Genomic DNA, 19,436 nt, shown 5'->3' with positions numbered 1-19,436 from the left:
ATGGTTCAAAGGCACAATTACAAAAAGTCCACTTACATTATTCTGTATTCTTAAAATGTGTTTTTTTTCTACAGCTTATCTTAAGCTCCCCCCCCCCCCATTGTTTTAATTTTAGTTAGTGTAACATTATAATTATAATTACCATTAAGCCATAGAAAAGCAATGAACATTTTTTAGGAGTTTTCAGCTGGTTTATTTTGATATAACAATATGGCATGCAGTCGCTTCAAACAATGGCATAAAGCTGTTCATTCAATATAAATTGTGATAATCGTAATTAATAGTCGCATTTATAATTTCAATCCATTATTGGATCCAAATGGGGTCAATTTGACCCAAGAAGATTATGCAGAATTTGAACATTACATGAGTGTTAAATCAGTTTGCAGAATCCTTCACTGAATAAATCGAACTATCAAATGGTTTGTGAAAACTGCTACTGAAATGCATATTTAAAATGTTTCATATAGGCTATAAAAATGTTTAATGACAAAAAAAGAAATTTCCCATTAAAGCAGTACAAATGTATGGATGTATGATGGGCAGGCCTATCAGATTATCAGTGATGTATCAATTATATGAAGAGATGCTTGCATGTTTGTAATGGGTGTCTGTATCGGTTAATAAAGAATGTTGCAGATCTGTTAGCTTTAAACTGGGTAAAAGGTTTAAAATAAGGTCAATGTTTGAATTAACGGTGAGTGGGCAGTACAAATAGCAACAGAAATTCATGTGTCAGTCAGTTGCTTTAGTGAAACATTAACCTGAGGTTAATTATGAGAGGTCATGGGCCATATGTTACTGTTTGCAGCATTCATGTTGTGTTATCAATCTTTTATGATAAGGCGGAAATGCGCTGCTGGCCTGACCCTGGTTACTATGGTTACGATGAGTACGTTGTTGTAGCCGCTAGCAGCTGTGTCCCAATTCAATTGCTGCATTCTACGAAGGAAGCGGACTTAAAAGGCTGGACCAAGCGTTGTTAGCTCTTTCCCCTCCAGCGTTTTTTTAAACAAAAAAAAAAAAGTTGCCAGCCACCGCCAGCGTTTTTGAGAATTTTTGCAAAAATTTCATGGTACCCAGAATATTGTGTAGTATAAATATCTGAACATCAAATTCAGCATATCAAAAGAAAGAACAAGTCCCTGCTTTAAAAACACCCCGTTTTATTCTGGCTTCATACAATCTTTTTTACTAACTCTTGAATGTGGGTAAGTTTCATTAAAAACAAAACAAAAAAGCTGAGAAAATTGCGTTTCCCCACCAAATACTACAACATGCATTAGCAATGTTTTGTTTTATCACTTGTTTCTGCTCCTAAAAAAATCGGTTTTGATCCGGAGATTTTCTACTCTTTCAGAAGATGTCTAATGGCGCTTTTCCATTACCAGTAACCAGCTCGACTCGACTCGACTGGCCTTCGCTCGCCTCGCTTTTCGTTCCGTTTTCCATTGCAGAAAGTATCGCCACAAATAGTACCCGGTCGTCATAGCGACGCCTTTCGTTCCTCGTTGCCCCATCAAGCTCTCGCTGGATCCTCTCTTCGGCAACCAAACAAAGGAATGTCTGCACCTCCTCGTTTGACTTCTTCCGAGTTGCCATAATAATACTAGTAAGTTTAGTAACTATCTCTGGCTAAACAGTTTAAAACTTACTTACTAGTATCCAGAATAACCCCGCCTTTTTAAAATAGTTTAGCCTAAACTATTTTAAAAAGGCGGGGTTATTCTGGATACTCAATCTGGCGCGTGCAATGATGACGCAGTGAATAGTGACGATTCTCTCTGACCAATCAGCAGTCGGCATTGTTTTCACGTCACATTTTAGTATCGCCTTAGCTCGCCTCAGCTCGCTTAGAACATCGCCGGAGGTGGTACGAAAAAAAGTACCCGAAAGCAGATACAGGTACAACTTTTACACAGTGGAAAACCAAACTGGGGCGAGTCGAGTCGAGTCGAGCCGAGCCGAGCCGAGGCGAGCTGGTACTGTGTAGTGGAAAAGCGCCATAATAGCGCCCCCTACCTTATAACAGTTAAAACACGGAAAGACTGAAAATTCCGTCAATGGTGCGGAAAGAGTTAAGTTGGACAGTCCCTGCTCTTGTCGCCTAGCAACTTGGTCAGCTGCAGTTGACGATCTGTACGGGACCTTTTTTTAAACTGACTGAAAACAAAACAGTGTTCACAAAAGCTGTGTCCGAAACCGCTCACTCGTTGACTCATCAAGCAGTGCAAGGAGTGAACGAAATGAAGTGAGTGAATTCAGATGCTGACGTAGAAACTGCTTCGTTCACGTAACTTAACGTTAGAGACAAAACTCCTTTTATCTTACTTACTTTATAATTATATTAACAACAATAACAATCATAATGACTTTATTTTGTAATTATATATACCTCGGTGCCAGCTTTGTAGTTTCATCGATTGAAATCGTTGCACCTGGCTTTTAGTAAAACACATTAAATTACGTTAATGCCTAAATAATAGCCTATATTTCAATACAAAAATATTAATATACCCATATATTTTACCTTATTAATATAATTTCATTTAATTTAAAAATTAATCTATATAATATTGTCTCAATATTTTAATGTTTTATGCAAGTAATGTATAAAGCAATTTCTGGTTTCACTCGCTCACTTTCATGCGCGCTCAGTCCTCTCCGCATTGGATTGTGGGAAATAGTGCTTCAGCAAGTGTAGCTCTGTCTATGTTCACCTTAGTCTAATTCTGTACATGATAAAGAGTAAACCATAAAATCGTATTTTAGTAAGATACAAGTCAACACTTGAACCGCTTTATATTTATTATATTTTTTACATTTGTATCATTTTATTTAAGTAAGTTGAAATCATAAACTTGAATTTAAAAGGGATTTCTGAGGTTGATCCGTTGTATCCTTCATTTCACGGGAACGAGGCCGCATTTGAAGGGGGCTTCGAATTGGGACAGCCTTTGTCGCGCCGCTGTGATGCAATCGGCCTTCGAATGCGACCTTCGAAAGTTCCAGCCTCTGAATTGGGACGCAGCTGCTGTCTGCCTGGTAACCCAGTTCTTGCTAATTACTGTTGTCTTGGCAACAAGGTGCCCAGTGTAATCTGGAAAAAATGGGTAACAATCTGCAACAAATGTATGTATTCATTAGAAGAATTCAGCCTCTTCCTTCTGGCGTTCCTTCGGCAAACGAGACTACATTTCAATCTGTGTATTTGGGGTTAGAATAAAGTGAGATAACACACACCTGACCTTACAAGATCACACTTATTTCAGCGCAACCTCGACTATGGGCTGCCGGCCACCTGTTACACAGCAGTGTAATATGAAACGGAAAGGGCCTGCTCTGGTGTAGCAGCGTGTGTTATCGTGTAATTCAATAGAGAGGACCTACACTGATTTTCACCGGAGTGAGATGTGCACATCATCATTCAGAGGAGACAATGAGTATAATGTGCACGTTTAGTCCAATAATTCACCTAATTTAATTCTTCAGTAACTCTTTGTATAATGTACAAAATTAGCCCACTGTACCTTATAAAACTGCAGTATAAAACGTCAATATGAATGCACTTTAAGGAAATTTTAATGTGCATATTTTGTATTCTTTATATATGCTGCTGATGTAAAAATGGACCCAACATTATTAAAAAACATTGCTGATACTATTTAATGCAATCTTTTCCATAAAATGAAAGCAAATAAAGACTCCAACATGACAAAAAGCAGCATAAGGCATCATAAAACTGTCTACTTGTGCATTATAGCCTATTCCAAGTTATTCCCAAACATCCTCACTTTTATAAGTTTATGTTGTTTTAATTTTGTAGCTTAATAGACCTAGTCTTGTTTTGCTTTTTTTTAAAAGCCAGGATATATTAAAAAGCAACTGCTTTAAAATAGTGTTCTCAAATCGATTAATTGCGACTAATCGCATCTAACATAAAAGTTTATAAATGTATAATATGTGTGTATACATACGTACAGTATAGATATGATTACAAACTTTTATATTAGATGCGATAAGTCGCGATTAATCAGCATTATTTTTAAAGGTACATGTTGGATTCTTTCTATCGTCCCATCAAAACAAACCGATTAAATCATTAGGCTTCCGTATGATGGCAAAAACAAGGTTTGAACACTGATTTTTACTCAGTAATTCATTCCTGAATAAAAAACCTTTAAGTAACACTGCACACATTTTCATTGCTCACTCACAATATTTGTAAATAAGCCCAAATTTCCTCATTTAATTGGACTGTTCTGTATAAATTGGATGCTATAAACATTTAGCACTGCAAATCAGTTTAGTTTAAAAACATTTCTGAGAAACTGTAGCTTAGGAAAAAGCTAAATCCTTCTCCAGAGATCATTTAGTGGGCATTGAGTTTTAAAACTTACCATGTGCATCATAAATCAAAACTGTAGTCATTCTCACCCATATTCTGATCCAGAAACATTTGCATTCAGCACCAACTCAAAATAATCTCAGTGTAGGCTATTGCTGACAATTTAAAACAGCAGCTTTTTTGTGTGCTTCCCGTTGTACTCTTTAAATTTAGATTGTTTTGGCCAAACTATTATGCTTACATAAAAGAATGTTTAGTAGGTTATTCATTCTTAATTTGTGAAAGCAGTAGCCATAGTACTTTTACAAATGCTTTATTCTTGCAAATGTTTTGTGTATGCCATTACTATCCTCGTTTCTAATCAACGAACATATGCTATAGTTTAATAGGACTTTCGCCTACCTCTTAACAAAACGTGCGGCGGTCGCTGTGCAAATGTTTAGATATATTTCTAAATAAGTTTCCTTGCTCTCCATTTCCATTTGCAGCCTTCTTCAAACCTTTTCAGCGAGATGTATTGCGACTGATTAGTTTCTTCTGAAGTACCTCACATCCTTGCTACGCCCTTAATGCTGTCAGCAGCCATCGAAGACCTCGCTGCACGGTGGAAATGATCATTCCCCCATTACCAAGGCTCTACTATTTTTAACTGGGGAATGAAACCTTCTAACCTTTCCCTGTTCACTCCTCAGCACATGTCTGAAAGGTAACTGCCCCAATAACGCATCGCGACATGTGTCAGGTTCACTAACCGAGGCCTGCGCTCCAAGAAATCAAGGTAATTTGATAGTTCTCTGTTAGAGTATGCAGAGTGAAGAGCACTTATAAAAGTGTTACCTTCATTGTTCCTGCTTTAAAAATGCACACCAGGTCATAGTTGGAGCTAATGAGCCCATATGAATTGGATGATATTATTTTTCGAAATGCTGGAAACATGGTTAAGTGGGATAATAGCACAAACGGCTTCTGCCATGTGCTTCCATATTTATAGATGAACGACTAACTAAACAAATAAACAACACTGGAGTCAAGCTAAGGCAACGTGCCGGTAAAAATACTTTTGGATCTGCAAAACACTGCCTCTGTTCTTGTTTGTTTTCCAGATACATTAAGCTTCAATTGAACTGGCATATACACATACGGTAAGGTATTATATCCATATTTGGTTCATGATATTGTGTTATATTCTTTATATGTGAATGTGAACAAAGCAGAACGAATGACAGAAATTTTCACTCACATACTCTTTCCCGCCTTTTCACCATATTTTGTGTAAAAAATAGGCTTATCTTTTTTTGCTGTGAGAATATTGCTAGTTTTGAAAAGTATACAGAGGTACTTCTATAGTACAAATCTGTCTGTGTTGCTTTTATTTACCCACCTCAAACAATATCGTAAACCAAGTGCACAGAAGAAATCCATCTCTGCATCATATTTTGGCCACTTTTATATCCCCAAATGCTGGTACAATATTTGTACCTCATGTTTTGAACACTCTGTCAACATTTAATATCATCCAATGTAGACTTTTCCTTCATATGACCAATATTGATTGAGAATTGCAGTTCATTTTCTATGAGCACCTCGAGGGTCAATTGTTCAAAAATCACGCAAGGAGACGGAAAACCCTGCAAAGACACTCAATAAAATGAAACTTTTGTTGAGGCGGAAAAAGAAACAGAACAAGCCTAAATATTGACGAAATATATTTGACTAGGGCTTGCTGTTCCTTGGATTTTGTCTAGCTGTACGGGAGTTTCAAGCCAGCTGTGAATTGCGAATGAAGGTCTGCATGCTAGTGCATGTCCGGGGTGTTGTAGTGAGTGTAGGACTGACTTAATTTCCTTTCCAGTCGCCACACCTGATTTGGCGTTAACAATTGAGAGAGAGTCATAGAGAAAGATGCAAGGAAGGAAGCAGTAAGGAAGGATAGAAAACAAAAAGTAGGAAAGAGGAAGGAAGGCTTGAAGGAGGAAAGGAAGACAAAGTAAGTTGCAAGAGGGAGGAAGATAAAATAAAGTGGGAAGGAAGGAAAGAAAGAAAACAAAAGGAAAACAAAGTAGGAAGGATTATGGGGAAAAGGAAGAAAAGCAAGAAGGAAAAGATAAAAAGTAGGAAGAAAGAAAGAACGTTGCAATGGGGAAGAAAGAACAAGTAGGAAGGAAGGAAACAAAAAAGGAAGGAAGGCAAGGAGGAAGAAGGAAGGAGAGAAAATAAAGGAACACTAGCAGGTAAAAAAGACAAAGACGACAGAACGTTGCATAGAGGACGGAAGAAGACAAATGGAAAACAAAGACCGAGATGAAGCAAGACAGAAAATAAGTAATCAGTCCAATAATGTTGGAAGAGGGAAAATCATGGAAAGAAATGGAAGAGGGGAAAAATAAGAGGGACAACAACTCTTTGCTTCCCTGCAGAAAACCAAACCAGCCTGGTCTTATCTGTTTAACCGGTCTCTCATCCCGACCAAGATAGTTTTCTTAAACCATCAAAACTGCTTAGCTTAACCATCTTAGCCACCAGGCAGGGAGACCAGTACAGTAGTATTTTAGAACCATAAAAGTTACCAAATTTTGTCTAATTACATGTAGGATAATAATCTGCATTCAATTAATCTGTAAACCCATAAAAACCCTCTCAGTGGATAGGAAGAAAACCGCGGAGAACGATCGTGCAACACGTACCCGAGACTGCATGTCGCTATCGGAACATAATCTAAAATTACGCAGCGAAGCTAACTCATTAGCATACTCATGCACTGGAGCAAAATGCACTGATTATGTTTTACTTTACACTGATGACCGAGATGTATTCATCTGCTACGACCACTGCTTTGTGTGTCTGCGTGTTCGTCCAGGGAGGGGACGGATACGTAATAATCATCCTCCCTAGATTAAATGGAGGCCATTAGACAGATATTAGGGGAACAATTGGGAGTATTGGGCCAGGCTGTCCGCTAGCGCACTTCACTACGATCAACGAGTGAGTCACGGCTCTGGCTAATGGTTTATCAGCCGTGTAGACATTGGACCGTAGCAGGGCTGCAGAGGGCAGCGCACCAGGAGGCCTATGCTGATATTTTATCGGCCTACATGTCTCCGGCTTCAGTTAACTCCTCTCTCGGCATTACCGGGAAAAAGTCATTACCGCTGTAATTATTTTCAAGAAGATGTACAACTCGAAAAATATCAGCGATTTGCTTTCTTTGATAAATAGGCTACTACAACATACAGGGGGGGTTATTTTGCTGCACGATGCACCATGTGCTTTTTTTTTTTTGGTGAGGTTGTCATGTTATTTTCCAGGGTATGTCCATTTAGAAGTAGGATGTTTTACCGGGTTTGCGTCCACGCGTTAATTGGTCGTAATTAAGGACATCCAAGCCCTACAAAAAGGATGAGTGCGGTACTCATTGTGAGGTAGAGGCATTTTCGAAGCCGAACGTGTGGGCTGGTTCTGTCAGAGAGGCACAAGGCAAACAAAGCTGCTCGGTCATGTCTGAGAGTGCCATGAATAATCTCTGATTGAGCCCAATTATCACAGCAGACAAATCTGACAGAAACAGAAGCGGAGGCAAAATGAGTAAGGCCTATTAATATTTGCAAAAAAAAAAAACAAAAAAAAACTCGCGAGTGAAAAAAAAATCGTCAGAGCAAGGTTCGCGCCAAAAGAGAACAGGCGAAACAATATGGTGCCGAAAGATCCAGAGGCGAAATTAGACCACCTTGTGTCAACACACAAAATAAAAGGAGGCACCTGTTTATAATAGTCACCTCCCTGGAAGAAGCTTATTTCTCATGATGGGAGTCGGGACCCCTACTGATGAGAAGAGACCCGACTAATCTTTATGTGACCTGTCTCTAGCCGCGGGGGACGGGCAGAACACAACGCGTGCCCGGCGGTACAATAGGCACATGGAGACTCATATTGACAGTTTGCGGTCGGTGGTATCGTTTTGCTCCCTGGGACGGCATAATCACATTATGGATGAAAGTGAGGCGTTGTCTGTATAAATAGGCATCGAGTCAGATGGGTTTTACCCCGGTGAGCCTCTGTGCCGAAAAGTATAGGATGGAAGTAATTCAGATGGTGTGACTAGTGCAGTGATGCCACCATGTGGTGAGTGCGCATATATGAACACGTGCACCTTTCATATTAAAGACATGCTGATCCTGTTTAAAAGGAAGTAGGGAAGAAAAATAGCACCTACCTTTTCTTTTTCAGAGTATCTGGGTAAGTTCCCAATGGATTCGTGAAGTATTTTGTCACTTTTTGCCGTCAGTCAAAGAAAGCACAAGTACATATTCCATTGCAATGCCGTTCTCCATTAAACCAGAGGAGGGCAGTGCTTTAATCACAGTGTGTGTTCTTTAATAATGTACAATACAAGCCCCCCGTTTTCTGTCTGGAGATCTTAGATTCTTACATTTATTTTAATGTTTTTTTTTATACAGTGTGATTTCATGGTAGCCTATCAGATTGACTCCAAAAAGAATGCTACTAAAAATGCATAATTATTTTCTATATAAAGTAGTGATCGACCGATATTGATTTTTTATAACCGATACCGATACAGATTATTTGCATGTGTATGTGCCCGATAACCGATATGCAGAACCGATATTTATTTACTGTTATACTTCTGTTTTTGGCACAATTATTACAACACAAATGAACTGAACAAACCATTTTATTTATAACAATCACTCCCTCCTTGCATACAAAAAAAACCTTGATATTTATACACAAATAAATAGAGGGGTCTGAGTCTAAAAAATAAAGTGCACTGTTACTAAGTGTCTTTGTTTAAAAATAAAAGCTTTGATGAGGTAAAAAATAAAGCACAAAAACTATTCTAACATATTTGGATATGTTTATTTGTTTTCATAAATGGTAAACTAATCAAATTACAATAAAAACATTTATATTATTACATTATATAATTTATATCTAAATTATACATATCATTTATAAGCATCAGCAGCAACAATGTTAACAATAGGCAAAATAAATGTTAAAAGTCTAATGTTTTCATATGGAGAAAATAATTGACAGGGGAGTCATATCACCTTTGCAGAAATGTAATTCATTTTAAACAGTTTTAGACGGTTTATGTGCCGTTTAATAGGTTTAAACTAAGAGTGAGGAATAATTCACTGGGTAATATTAATTCACTGCATAATATTAGCTGGAATAGCCTATAACATCAGGAAAGTAACAAACAAAACAGCATATACATCATTGCATTTTCCAACTAGTATGTTATTAATTATTATTAATATTTTTGTCGGTCTAGATCATGAAATGCTTTATGACAAAGTGCTGTTTATCTATGCATTTACACATAACTAACATTAGGCTATACCTTACTCAACCGCGATCGCGCGTGCAGATAATAAATAATTAATTTCCACAAAGCGGTATATTTAGATGTGTATTAGCGAAATAATTGCTATGTAGTAAATGATAATATAATCTAGGGTGTTTAAACAAGATAATCTTGTCAAAAGTTTCATTCAGTGGCCGTGCTTGAGCATTCCTGATCATCAACCCAGTGAGTGCTCAGCAATATGAACGAACTTTTTTTTCGAGACTAATGGTGAGCAAATACAACAGATAGAGAATTAAATTCAGCGCTTTTATTTTCAACATGCACTCATTCATGTCTGTTTTATTTAATTAATGTAAAGTTACGTCTTTATTGGGGAAGGACGTGACGGATTACGCTACGTGGCTCAATGAGTTCGTCTCAATTTTTTAGAACCAAGCTGCATAAATAAACTATATCAGGCATTTATGTCTCAAATCTAATTTCTGCATGTCTGTTATGTTAAATGAAGTTGAATAATTGAAGCAAAGCAAGTAGAACATATACTTTACCTGTGCACAGAGTTGTTATTGACTGATCTCCTCAGACGCGGGCTGCAATAGCGGAATTCTCAAAACGGCCACAAGATGGCGCCGTTTATCGGAAAATCCGATATTACAAAACCGATTCCCGATTATGGGAAAATGCTTAAATATCGGGAAAAATATCGGTAAACCGATACATCGGTCGATCACTAATATAAAGCTTTTCTATATAAAATCGGCCTATTTGGCTTTGATTAGGTCAGAGGATGTAATTATGAGAATTTAATGATAAATGAATGATTTCATTTTAAATTACTATTATTATTTTTTACATGCACATCATTGTAGTCTCTTGGACCCAAATGTATAAGAGCTTACACTTTTATATTATATTATAATATTAATAATTTAATTTACATTTTTTTTTTCTTAAGCGCAGCTGTATTTACAGTAAAAACACAACAATGGATGCTTGCCTTGACCAAATAGGCTACAAGAAGACAAATGCTTATGGGAAATGACTAAAAACGCAATCTCTCTCTGTCATATCCAATTAATGTTTATATAATTTGCCCACATGAGCCAGACTAATGATTCAATTTATTGATTTCTCGGTCTACTTTTAGGAAAGCCTTCTCCAGAGGACGAGATCTGGGAGTTTATCCTCAAACGCAGAATAACACCATGCTGTGACAGGTATCTTTAGCTTAAACACATGCATTTGCTTAAAGTTTGACAGGTTTTTAATGTATTTCTGACTTATATTTATGTCTAAAAAAACTATCTTCCTATGTAGTGTTTGCTTTATAATGTTATCTTTAATGCACTCGCACATCTTGTTTAGACATGGTAGCAGATCTATTAATTAATAATAAAATGACAAATAATTAGAAACTCAGGTTTAACAATTTGTAATAAAAACAGTGTTCATTGTTATAAAGCAACTAACAATACTTAGCTTTTCATTATTCTATGGGTGGTGTATAAAATAAAGTGTGAGCCAATATTTATTGTTTGCAAGCTATATTAAACACATGCTTAAAGCAGTTTATTCAGCATTAAATGCTTTAATTGGAATAATTCCTAAGCTGACATGAGGTCTATTGGAAATGCGCAAGAAGTGAGCTACAATTACACATAAATAAATATTCCTGACAGTGCTAACACAATGGCTCTCAATGTGCATTAACTATAATCCCCACAGTTCCTGCTGTTTGACCATTTAATAAAACTCAATTAAATGTAGTCGGTCATAGAGCTTTTGTTTGGAGATCTGCTGCTCAAGAGTCAGTCTAGGATGTGGTAACACACCAGAAGCCCAAACAAAAGGAATTAAATTCTCATTCATGAATGTTACATAAGCACCCAATTGAATATGTATCTCAAGGTCTATTTGATGCACAACAACAAACAATCAAAAGCTTTCAGGCAATGACAGTGCCCCCGTGTGGTTGTGGTTTTTAGTGTCAGTCTTACGAAATGAAAAGTATTAGTGAAACAGTTGTGTTTTACTTTAAGCTTCAAAAATGCCAATGTCAGCATTCAATCAAAGTGGAACAGAATCATTTACACATCACAAATTTCACCTACTTCTCTGTGATTTTGTGCAATATTTTAGCTTTTATGCAATCAGATTAATTATTCATGAGCTTGAATTTGGCTGCTACTGTCTTTCTGTATCTTACCACTAGATGGCAATAGTTAGCTTTCTAACAGCTTGAGAAATATTTGAATATTTCATCATGACCACAGTAGAATAGAGTAACTCTCACTTGCAATGATTTCACAAATATGAGAAGAAAAAGAGAAACATGTATTTCTTATCTCCAGGAGTCAAATTTAATGTACACCATTCATAGTCTAAAATAATCATTGCATGCTCATATATTGAACCACGTGGCTTCTACTCTGACTAAGGTATATGTGTAAATTATTGTGAATGGAAATTAAGGCTGTCCATAAGTATGATCATAGGGGCGAATTTATATAGTTAAACCCTTTAAATGCAGTATGCAAAAAAACCTGCCATTGCCTTTCTTTTCAGTGCAAAACACACAACCTTTTTATGTGAATTGGGGTCATTACCTTCTAGATGATTTTTTTCGACATCATTTTTTTCTTTTTTCTGTGTTACCTGATTTGTATGACAAATAGCGTGTTCAAATGTCTGATTTCCGCAACTGATGTCTAGTATTTTGTCGGAAAGCCTTATTTTCATTGTTTTGTGGGCTGAACGCTTCACAGAGGTACATAACAGTACAACCGAATGAACTCATCAGTCAAACTAACCCTAATTGAGGTCCATGGTGTGATTAATGTAACGTTTGTGGGTGGTATTAAAGTGCTTGGTATGAGTTCATATTTTGACACCATTGAAATTGCTTGAAATGAAGAGCATTTATTTGAATGTTCCTCTGTCTAACAACTCCTCCTCTATGCTGCAGTCTGGTCTGAAACATTGTCATGAATCAGAGGGGACGGAGATGTTGTCCAACCTATGGAAGGGAAACAGAGAGGGAGAAAATGAAAGAGAAACAGAGGGCATCGTGCTTCTCACAAGCTGACAATTCCACCGACTCTGTCAGACAGCAGTTGACTGCTACTCCGCTATTCCTGTTCGAGGGCTGAACCCACTCTGCCTTGTTGGCACAGATATTTTTAGCCCTGGCGTTTGGCAGAGAGACCAGCACTAAGAGTGATGGGCTCACACAGGCCTCCAACGGCAAAAGGGCAGCAGTGGGAAGAAGAGGGCGGAGGCGGGCAAGGTCACATGGGCCACTGGAGACGAGAGAGTGGAGGATGAGGTGATGCGATCTGGTGATTGAGTCTTGTGAAATATGACAGGCTGCTTCTTATACCTGTGAAAGGCATGGTATTTTCTTAAATTTTCAATTATGTAGGCAAAATCACCTATAAAATCAGTCTCAAACTCATGCGATTTGAATCGAACCCACTCAGTGAATCGATCGGAGCTATTGCTGAGTTTGCAAATGACTCCCTCACTGAATCGCAAATCATTTTCCGGTTATGTCAGACCAGAAGTAAGAAGCGTTAATTATAATCAAAGCTACATATTCACATGGAGGTTGTGTTGTAATAGATGATATTCCAAAAAAACAAACAAATGTTCAGATATTTCCCGAAATATATTTTATAGGTCATTGTATGGCAAATGAGTTCCAACTCTAATGTTGAATCGATAGTAAGGTAAATCTCTCTCTCTCTCTCTCTCTCTCTCTCTCTCTCTCTCTCTCTCTCTCTCTCTCTCTCTCTCTCTCTCTCTCTCTCTCTCTCTCTCTCTCTCTCTCTCTCTCTCTCTCTCTCTCTCTCTCTGTATTATAAATCTAGAGTGATTCTGTAATTTGGCAACTAAACATTTGAGAAGCCATTGGCTCAGACATTTTTAGTCTGTAGCCCTGCATTAATCGACCTTCCTATTTCTCAGAGTAAAAAAATAATTGAACAAAGAATTTGTATTTTACTTCTCTGTTTCACTGTTTTCTTAGTACAATGTTTTTCTCATCTTTAACAAGTGTTTGCTATCACAGGACTGCCAAAACAGCCTAAACCCTTCACAGTGTATTACCTCATCTTTTTTTGTTTTGCAGACTCTGTATGCCCGGATTGTATAATGGCTCCTCCTCAGTTACTGATAGACTTCTTTTCCTGCCTTTTAGCTCTCTTCCCAGCAGGTCTCTTTCTTAGATCCACCTGTCTGTGTGCCGAGCTCTGCGGAAAGCACTAACATATTCCCTTTGTTAGTCGTACCTCCACAATTTGTCTCCGCATGGATGACCTTGACTGCTCCAATCCTAAAATAGACCCAGCACACAGGTGTTTTTTTTATCGCTTCCTCAAGACTTGATTATCACATGCAGGTTTTCTTTCTATAAATGGAAGATCTGAATCTTACGCTATCAACTGTCTCCTGCCAAGTCAAAGCAATCTGTCGTTTGGCATTCAGTTCTGCAGATTACTTGTTGCTATGTGAAGGTTTTAAGGCTTTATGTTTTGGAAAGTTACATTTCTGGAATTAATATCTAGTTTGTACTATAAATACTACTATACATTTGTAGGCCTATATATTAATAGGATAAACGTTCAGTTGATATCCAAAACAGTGGATGAAATAGTTTTTGCACTGATATATTTGACAACTCCAGTTTTTTTCCCTGCCATTCCTGGTAATTAAAGCAAATGATGCAGTCAGCGAAAAACAAATGGATGAACAAAGATTTACCAACACCAAATTTGTTCTCCTATTCAGATGCGACTGCAGCCAGCAACAGGGCATTTTGTTAGCAGGTTAGCATCTATTTATGTTATGTCATGCCGGGTAGCCCTGTCCACAATGAGATCTCAATGGTCCAAATGTAAATGTAGACAGTATAACAAAAAAATACTCGGTAACACTTTAATTTGCTATAGTCCCCTTTAGACATTATGTTGACTAATGTTGCAGCTACATGATTCTTTGCTGCAATCACTGCTCTTGTTATTTTGTTGCCTATCTATATTTCAATCTGCTTTGCTCTATCACCAATTATCCATTTAGCTAAGTAGCCTATTACTTGATCTTTTTCACTGTTAGCAGCTTGCTATCATTTGTTAATTGTATTAAATAGCTATATTTTTTTAAAACCAATCTTTGTTAGTTGTTTGCTAGTACTTATTCGGTTAATTTCATGTTAGCCAAGTATTTGCTAACAGTTTATTGTGATGGTCCCCCAATAGACCACCCTTCCCTCGGTACAGTCTACTAATACTCAACTAAAACTCTAACGCGAGTTAGTTGACATGTAGGTGCACTATTACTTGTAGTCAAAATAATGTTTAAAGGGGACAATCAAATATTTATTCATTTATTTATCAAAATAAAGTGTAACCAAATATTTAGCTAACATGAAATTAACTGAATAAGTGCTTGCAAACAACTAACAGAGAAGATTGGTTTGAAAAAAATATAGCTATGTAATGCAATTAACAAATGATAGCAAGCTGATAACAGTGAAAAAGATCAAGTAATAGGCTACTTAGCTAAATGGAGTATAGATGATAACAGGGCAAAGCAGATTGAAATATAGATAGGCAACAAAATTAACAAGAGCAGTGCTGGCAACTGCTGACAGCAAAAGAGATCTGAAATTTAAGCTAACAACTATGCTATAGAAGCTAGTTTCTAAAAGAAAATCTGACTGACATTTAATTTTATATTTAACAATATTATTACAACATTATTTACATTTTATCTCTGTAAAGCTGCTTTGAAACTATCTGTATTGTAAAAAGTGCTATATAAATAAAAGGTGACTTGACATGGCTGAAAAATACATAGCTAATGTATGATATTAACAAAAAGTGCTAACAAGCTGCTAACAGACTGAAAAGCTGAGTAATAGTTAGCTAATATTTGAAATCAAGAATAGCCCTAAATGCTAGAAAACTGCTTAGCTAACAAATCACTACTGAAATTAACAATAGGCTAAGTGTTAGCAAGCTGTTAACAGAGTGTAAAGATTGAGTATTTAGCTAGTAGGCTATATGAAATCAAGAATAGATGTGCTAGCATGCTGCTAACAGCAGAGCAGACTGGAAAATAGATAACAAACCAAATTAACAACAGAAGTGCTAACAAGTTACCGACAGAGCTAAAGAGATCATAAATACTTAGCTAACTAGAAGTTCGGTAACACTTTACGGTATGGGTACATGCATTATCATGAATTCATGTATAAATTCATCCATTAATTCTGCCTTCATTCATGCATTAATATCTCATGAATCATCAGGGACTAACACAAGTTCAACGTTTTTCATTCATGATTTCATGCACAACACCTTAATTAAAACATCAACTAAGATGAGCACATCATCATGAATTATGATTTATTACGCATGATCATTATGTTTTCTTTGTTCTTTGTCTAGGTCAGTGACCTAGTCACCACTTTAGTTGAGGGGCCACACACATGATGAAGTCATTGGTAGATAATGCTTAGTTAATGATGACTACTGTATTGGATAGACCCCAAAATAGACCAATCGCAACTCATAGCACACACATTCTGTTGACATTCAAATACAGTAGTCATCATTAACTAAGCATTATCTATCAAGGACTTCATCATGTGTGTGGCCCCTCAACCAAAGTGGTGACTAGTCCTTTGAAACACTGATGAACAATGTGCTATTAATGGTGGCATAACTGTGAACAAAGAAAACATCATGATCATGCGTAATAAATCATAACTCATGATGATGTGCTCATCTTAGTTAATGTTTTAATTAAGGTGTTGTTCATTCATGAAGTCATGAATGAAAAATGTTGAACTTGTGTTAGTTCCTGAGGATTCATGAGATATTAATGCATGAATGAATGCAGAATTCATGCATGAATTTATGATAATTCATGTACCCTTACCTTAAAGTGTTACCAGAAGTTCTAGCTAACAGAAAATCAGATTTAAAAATAGCTACTAAAAATAAATGAACAGTAACTGTTAGCAAGTAAAAAGATTGAGTAATACTTAGCTTATATATGAAAAAAATAGATGTGCTAGCAAGCTGTTAACAGAGCAAAGATTGAAATATAGAATCAACAACTGAAGTGCTAGCACAGTGCTGACAGAACAGTCTGAAAAATAGATAAATAGATAAAAAGAAAAAATTGCAACAGGTGAGCTAACACAGGTCCATAAATATTTAGCTTATTTTATCAAGCAAAAATAAACATGCATCTCAAATAAACATAATTTTGCTCAGAGATGGACATGAGTTGGGTTTAGAGGGAACTTGGGTATGAGTCAGAGTACATGATATCTCAAGTAAACCTAGACCTGGAGCTGGAGCATCAGTCTCTGAGGACACGACTGGCTACTGTGCCACAGGCTCGCTCTGCTCATCCTCAAGAAATAACTTGCCTGCAGCCCGCTGTCATGCCATCTCTGAGTGTGAATTGAGTCTGTGTGTTGCCAGTGGTTATAGATGCTATCAGTCAAGCACCACACATCCACATGCCCGTACCTGCGGTCTGACGCCAGCAGCCAATCTATATTCTGCTGGAACGTCGAGATCATGTGTTAGCTGACAAACAAATAAAGCCAACAATCGGTTTGATAGGGAGAAGTCAGGAAAATGAGAATTTGAACTAAGTTTTCAAATAATTCCCACGCTCGGTGTATTAGCAGAAAGATGGTTCTCACTTCTAAAGTGTGAGATGGAATTAAATATCCACCCCACTGAGTTTTTGTCACCGTTCCTCCTGCAAAGCCGTAGCGATTTCACATTTCTTTATAGTGGGTCTTTGATATTAATGCGGGTGTTTTTATAGTGAGAGGAGGTATTTTTCTTCCCTTATTACTCTCTCCATTGAAGAGCGGTACAGACAGAGAAATTCGATTGTCCCGAAATAAGGATGTCCTTCTCTGTGTTGACATTTCCAAGAGGCAACTTAAAATTGAGATCTACATTTTAGCAACTGCCTGACTGACCCAGACTCATTCGCACGGCTGTTAATCCGTGGGAAATAAACGTTTCATAAAAACGGAGACCAAATTCTGCTTAAAAGTCAATTGCTTAATCCGTAAATAGTGTTAATAACCCAACCTCTGACCCCAGGTAATTAGTCTCAGTGTTTAAAAAACCCTCTCACAGTCAGGTGTTGCTTTCACACAGAGATATTTGCACTTTCTCTGATTTATGAATTCCAGTTGGTAAAGTAACAGTAATTTTTTTAAATGCTTAATTAAAGTGGCCATTAAATAACGACTCCCCTGCTGTATTTGTCAAGCTTAATCACATTGGTGCATTTCGTTATAAAAAAAACGACTTGGCAGAATATTATAGGCTAGTGTTGTATTATTAATAATATAATAATTCGTTACATTTCTATAGTTCTTTTCTGGGTACTCAAAGCACTTTACATGGAAGGGGGAATCTCCTCAACCACCACCAATGTGCAGCTCCACCTGGATGATGCGACAGCAGCCATATTGCGCCAGAACGCCCACCACACACCAGCTTACTGGTGGAGAGGAGACAATGATGAAGCCAATCAGTATATGGGGATGATTAGGAGGCTATGATGGAGGCCAATGGGCAAATTCGACAAGGATGCCGGGGTTAACTCCTTTTGTTTCTAATATAGTCATAAAACACATCTTTACATATTTATAATTCAGTAGACTCTGCAAAGAGAATCAAAGCACAGGCATTTTAATATTATTTATGGATGCGCATATTACCTTGTTGGTTTTCATCCAGGGTTCATTTAAATGTGTGAGTAAGTAGTTCCCATATGTTTCTCCAGATGATGGTAATGTTGTTGCCCTCTGCTGGTACAATAGATAATTAGCCCTGTCAAAATTACCTCTCAATGCAAGGACTAATTTATGCCCTAACAGAAGAAAATAACAAGTTTTTCTTTAAATGGACTTGAGCTTTGTATTTTTTGTTCTATTTACAAAACGTATAATAATCATGTTTTTTGTCCTTCTTCATATACTCCATATTTGTCAACTACTTCAGAACCACTACCAACCCCAAAACGACCCCCCCCCCCCCATTATTTTTATTTGAATGTGCAGTTTTAAGGCTCACTCAACAACCCAAAACATCTCTGAACAGGACGTCCCCTTGATACTCCGACTGTTGACAGATGTCTCGTGTTTTGCTCGACATATTTAACTCTGTGGCACATATGTCAGCGCGGCCATGGACAAAGGCTTCTCTTTGAAAATGACATCTGCACAGGCCACGGAGGTGACCATAGGCCAGGGGTTGAGTCCTGCAGGCATCTCTCTGCTGGTCATTTCAAACTGTGTTTCAGAGATCTACAGCCTGAAGGACAGGACTGATGCTTACAGTCCTGACACACCGCTTACCATGTGTTTCTTTCTTTCCTCACAGATTATAATCCATATGAACTCTTAACGTATAGCCTATATAAGAAATGAAGTAATACTTTTATTCAGCAAGGATGTACAAAATTTAAAAGTTATAGTACTTTCTGTTCTGGTCTGTGGAGCGATGAAACAAAACTTTTCGGCCCTATAGATCAGTGGTATGTCTGGAGGAAGAAGAATGAAGCATATGCTGAAAAGAACACACTGTGTACAGTTAAGCATGGTGATGCTCGGTGATGCTCTGGGGCTGCTTTGCATCCTCTGGCACTGTAAACCTGCAGTGTGTGGAAGACAAGATGAATTCATTGAAGTATCAGGAAATCCTAGGAGAA

At 37.3% G+C, this 19,436-nt stretch overlaps 1 long non-coding RNA gene across 1 annotated transcript; it reads left to right on the top strand.

Moving 5' to 3' along the window:
• Nucleotides 1–5,974: 5,974 nt before the first annotated feature.
• LOC143720418 (uncharacterized) lies at nucleotides 5,975–13,351 on the top strand. Its single transcript, XR_013196554.1, has 4 exons — nucleotides 5,975–8,467; nucleotides 8,573–8,707; nucleotides 10,828–10,897; nucleotides 12,646–13,351. It is a non-coding gene; the product is annotated as an uncharacterized LOC143720418 (long non-coding RNA).
• Nucleotides 13,352–19,436: the final 6,085 nt, after the last annotated feature.

The sequence above is a fragment of the Siphateles boraxobius genome, unplaced genomic scaffold (assembly GCF_051911475.1).
Source record: "Siphateles boraxobius isolate OS27281-9 unplaced genomic scaffold, OSU_SipBor_1 65, whole genome shotgun sequence".
Lineage (NCBI taxonomy): Eukaryota > Metazoa > Chordata > Actinopteri > Cypriniformes > Leuciscidae > Siphateles > Siphateles boraxobius.
This window is presented reverse-complemented; position numbering and strand designations above follow the sequence as displayed.